Genomic DNA, 5520 nt, shown 5'->3' with positions numbered 1-5520 from the left:
GTGCGCGGTGTTATTGGCGGGACCTGGTGTTTATCTCAGAGGGACAGACTGTCATCGGCTGTCAGGAATTAGGCATTAGAGTGTCTTCCAAAATACGGGCTTGCTCTTGTGCCGCTAATAAAAGACAATGGAGAGTGCCCTTCCACGTCCCTATCAGAAATCAGCGTTTGGCCCCTTTTTTGCAGTGTCGCAGCACCAGGGTCTGGAGGAAAACAAACTATTTGAAGCAGAAAATCTTCTAACACAGCTCTCGCCCAAAGTGAAGAGGCTGTGACAGGATGGTGAGCGCAGGCACAGGCACTGGTCCCAGAGGGCACTCAGCTGCAGTGGGAAGCGATAGGTGGCCCCAGGGCTACAACCTGGCCAGGTCTCTCTGCCCCAGGCCCCTGTGGGCAGAGCCGCCTTTCTTTGGAGAAGCTCAGCTCCCTCCTAACTGCAGCTGGGCAGAGGCATTTCCAGCTGGGTCCCATTCCGACTGTGCCAGATGGCCAGAGGCGGGTCGCATATACCCACACTGGAACAGCCACTACTGCTACCGGGGTCGGATCTGGCTTCTCATGCAGGGACGTGGATTGCTCTCCCACCAGCTGCTGCAGTTCTGACAGCGTCAGTGCTCTGAGCAGCACAGTCCGGACAGCCTGGGCTGTCTCATCTCCCTGCTCCACCTCTGCTACGCCAGGGTGACGCTGAGGCGCAGCACGCCCAAAGCCACCGCTGCGCGAGGAGCGGCAGCCCTCAGCAGCACAGCGGCAGGGACGCAGCCCAACCCTGCTCTGCCGCCCACGGCCACGCACCGCCTGCATATCCCACAGGGCATTTCCTCTGCAGCACGCACAGCTCCGGTCCTCACGCCATGCGTTTTAGCCTGTCGTCCTGCCCCAGTGTCCCTGCAAATGAATGGCCTTCGGCGCCCTCGTGCCGGGAGGGGTGTGTGTGCAGGGATAGCGCTGGCAGAGGCCGGGGCTCAGCTCGGCCGAGCGTGCCAGGCCTGAGGCTTTACAAAGGACTGCGGTGCAGGCACCACCCGGCCTCTCTTCCCCTGGCTGAGTCCCTCTGCGAGCAGCCTTCTGCCATCTCCCGCCGCTCTCGCCCTGGATCCTGCAGATGGAAGGAGGCAGCGAGTGGAGGAGGGGACACCGCTATCCAACACGTACACCCACAGTGCTACAGCAGCTCCACGCTCCCACGCAGCAGCCCAGCGCAGCAGCCTGCCCTCTCCTCCAGTCCCATCCTCCTCCTGCCCCCTCCCCGCAGTGCCCCACGTACTGGCACGCACAGCTCGCCCCTCGCAGCACCAGCTCCAATACTGCCCGGGTCGGTTGTGCTGATTTCACCCAGAGAAGCAGAGGGCTGCCGATTGCAGGCGCCTGCAACAGGAGGTACTCACAGCCGGTTTCAATGCTGGTATCTGTGGAGGAAAGGTTAGGAAAAAGGGGAAGAAGAGGGGACCAGAGCGGGGAACTGAGAGTACTGTTCATCTTTGAGCACCCACTTGGCTCGCAGGCTGAAGTCATGGCAAGAACAACAGATGCCCCTGCAGAACCAGAGGCACGTGCTGGCCCTCAGTAAGAGGGCACTGTGGATTTGTTCTTCTTCTCTCTTGTGCTTAGCAGAGAATCTCAACCCTTCTCCAGGCTACAGTTCTGCACCCTTCTTTCTCCAGCCCTGGCTATTGTCCCCACCTGTGTGTGGAGCTGACAGAACACTTACTCAGGGCCCACAGGTGCAAGAGCCTGGGATTTGCATCCAGGCTTTTCACTGAAATGGATTCACAAAGGCTCTCAGCCTTTTGCAGCCTGGCCTGAACCCAGGGGCCATTGCAAGGTGTCTGAAGACTCTTGCAGTAGAGCTGCCTTGTGTTTGAGGGTAGCTCAGCTTCTAAAATCCACCCTAAAAAAAAAAACAGAACTCCCCACACTGGTCAGACTTTCTGTTTACATCTCTTGCAGAGGCTGCCAAGGTTTTACCATCCATTCAGAAGCCACAGATGCATCAGCTGAGAAGCCTGTGACAAATCAAGCTGTTCTCATTTTTAACAGCTGCAAGCAGATAGGGCAATCTTAAAACCAAGAGACCTTTATCACAGCAGCAACAAACCTCACCTTAGATGAATCATGGCTAAGCAAGTAATGTTTTCAAGCACCTTTCCATGCCTAGCCTGCTTTTTCATGTCGGCTGCTGCAGCACAAGCTACTCTAGGCTTATGTTACAGCTCAGGGACCCCGTGCCTCAGGTAGAAAACGTCTATTTAGAGGGAAAGCTATATCCAGTATCTTTTGGTGTCCGTGAATGGACATATTATAATCACCTCGACTGCAGTAGAGAAAAGCAGACATGAAAATACTGCTGGTAAATGAAAAATAGAACAACTGTCAGTCAGCACCTGGAAAGAGTTTACAGAGCCAGACAGAGAATTATATACCACAGTAACAGGATTAATGAGCAGATAAAAGATAGCCATAGCACCAAGGCAGAGTGAAAAAGGGGAATGATAGGTCACCTTTGCAGGTGAAGAAACATCTTGCATCTGTCACTGAGGAGGCTGCAAGGGAGAGCTGGAAGGGGAGCAGCAGAGCTCAGATGCATGATTCCCAGAGGATGAAGGAACAGATTCTGCCTAAACCTGAGACACTGCTTCAAAAAAAGAACTGTTAAAAGAAAACCACATTGCATGTCCAGGAAGTTTCTCTTCTGCAGAGAGACATTTGCAAGTGAAAAAAACCAAGGTATTTTCTTTAAACACATCTATACTTTCCTGGCTTCTTGTAGCATATAAGCGCGTGGATTTAGACAGGGGCAGCTTAAGATAAATGGTGAAAAGGTCCAGTCTAGCGGCCCGACTTGAGAAGTGCTCAAACGAAGGACGCAGGAACAACAAGACACGCTTTGCATTAGGAGTGCCTGCCCTTTCCTTCCAGGTCCTAAAGGCATCGAGGAACAGAGAAAATACAAGCTGGAGCTCTGAATTTCCACATCACCTAGGAGACAACGCTTGAGACAGGAAATCCTCACAACAGCCCAGAAAAAAAGATGGGGGGGTGTCCTTCAAAACAATCTGCCTTCCCTTACCTACTTGCTCCCCAGGCAGAAGAGCCAAAGGACTAGTTAAGACAGTCCTGGCAGAAAATATCCAAGCAACAATGTAGTATCAAGAAGATAAAAGTTCATTCCTGTAACGTGATTGTTTCTGGTCTGGAGCAAAAGATTCTGCAGAGAAAATGGCTACAAGGCAGTATATTAACAGCGTAAGAGAAAAACACCCTCTCTGTGTAAGAGTACAACTTGCCATAAACTTTCATCCTCTCTTGTTTACCAAGACCTAGCTGTTTACCTTTCATTGGATATCTGTTATCATAACCAATTTAAGATTAGGGTTTTTTTTAATATTTTAACTTTGCAACAAATCAAAAATTAACTAACTTTTAAGGCTTGTGGATTTTATGACTGGAAGTTGTCTGTAACAGTGGGTAGATTGGAAATGAACATCAAAGATTCCAGATATCTTTCTGATCAAGAGCAGCTGTTCTTTGAGGATTTTAAAAAACAAAAAAAAAAGCCTTGTTGCCTGTTACACAAAAAGTTGGTGTTGTTTGCAAACTGTTTCTTCCAACGCTTGAAAGAAAGTGAGTCAGAAAACAATGGAATATGGCCCTCTTTTCCCAATTAAGGGGAGATCACTCATCAGCTGTAGAACCATGCAATATTCAATTAAGCTGATTGAGTTCAGTTTGGACCTGTTTTTAATCAGCAGATATTAAGCTATGCTGATTTGATCTGGCTTCTCCCTCTGCCCCCCAAACACTCCTGAAGCACACATCATGCAGAGAGATGGTTATTTCTGTCACATACTTTAGTCTGGGTACCCCATGGCCGGGATAAAATAAAAGGACTGAGCATTCCTGGCATCTTGGGCTCATACCGACACCGTCTGCTTCTATTCCATTGCTTCATTTTTTGTAAGTTCTTTATATTCCTATTACCTTTAGTCTCTGAACACTGTATTAAGACATTATAAATATTCCATGGGAATAAGTTTACAGCAAACAGCCTGGCTTTGGGACACAGTCTAGTATCCTCATGCTCTCTCTCACTTACTTGAGAGAAAGAAAGCTGACACCTGAATAGAGAACAGTTGAACACAAGATTAGAGGAGAATGCCTCAGTCATCAAGTCTACCCCTCTCAACCTCTGCTCCAAGCAGCTACAGCACCGAGCCCTTCCACATGTGTTTTAAGAGACAGTTTTATGAAGAAAGATATTATTTTCTCCTGCTACCCATGGTGAAAGGTCAATCCAGCAGTTATGCATTCAGCATTTAGGAAAGCCTGGTTTCAATTCACTGTGCCACCCCACAACCCTGAATCCCAGCACCTCTATAGAGCCTTGGTACCGCCTACTTCACCAAGGTGTTGCATGTGTCAGATATATTTAAGAGCATGAAGCATTCAGATACTATGGAAACCAGGGCAAGAGAACAACCAAAAATAGATGGAAGACGCAAGCTGTTGAAAAGTCTGGAAAAGTCTGGCTGAGGAAGGCTGCGCTTGCTGCAGCTGATCCCAGAGTGGGATCCATTTAGAGCTCAAGCATAAAATATCCTCTTTCCCCTCTTTCCATAGCTTTTCATTTTTCTCTGCCACAGGGAAAGAAATGTTCTTTTTCCTCCTTAGCCCTTTAATTTCCAATCTATCTAATAGGCCTCCTAATTACCAGTTCCTTTAAATGATTCACATTCTAGCTTGCCCTTCCCATGACCTGGAGTAGACCGCTGTCTGACTGCTTCTGTATAGCAGGATTATTGAGAATATATCAGGAGATAAACACTACAGAGCACTCTCATTCTGAAATGAAAATCCAACAGCAATCTTCAAAGAAGGGTGTCTGAAACAAAGAGTTGAGATGCCAGCCTGTGAAACACTACGCCTCTCCTTTTTATAATGCAAACACATTTATTGTGCATATTCACCCTCTACAGACAAACCAGTTGCTGAAGTATAATAATCCCTTTCTTCACTCAAAAAAAACCCAACACCCAAACAAACCCAAAAAACCACCAAACAACCCTTAACAACACAGAAAGTACTTGAAATAGCCAGAATGACGTATGGAGGAAACGCAGAGGATGCCAACATGAGGTATACAAACCATCTTACTCAACAGTCAACCAAGTGGAACACAGTAACAGATGTAGAGCAGATAAAGCATTCCACCAGGTAGACTTGAAGCCATCCACCCCTGGAAAGCCATGTTGGGGTCATGTCCCTCACCAGCACAGACCTCGAGTCTGCTTGAGACCAGAGGTGCTGAAGTCTCACTTCACAGCACTGGCTTTAGTTCCAGGTGCTCATTACAAGCTACTTGAAAATAGAAGAGTCTCTGGTCTTTTCAGCATGACCACCACCTCAGTGAGGAAACCCCAGTAAAGTGAGGGGAAGGCTCCAGATAAGAATCCTTGGCTTTATAGCTGTCAGTGCACTTAAGGGAAAGGAAACAGATTTAAGGGGTCCAAGATTCTTCATC

Source organism: Charadrius vociferus, unplaced genomic scaffold (assembly GCF_000708025.1).
Source record: "Charadrius vociferus isolate BGI_N301 unplaced genomic scaffold, ASM70802v2 scaffold1168, whole genome shotgun sequence".
Taxonomy (NCBI): Eukaryota; Metazoa; Chordata; class Aves; order Charadriiformes; family Charadriidae; genus Charadrius; species Charadrius vociferus.
Note: the sequence above shows the minus strand (reverse complement) of the source record.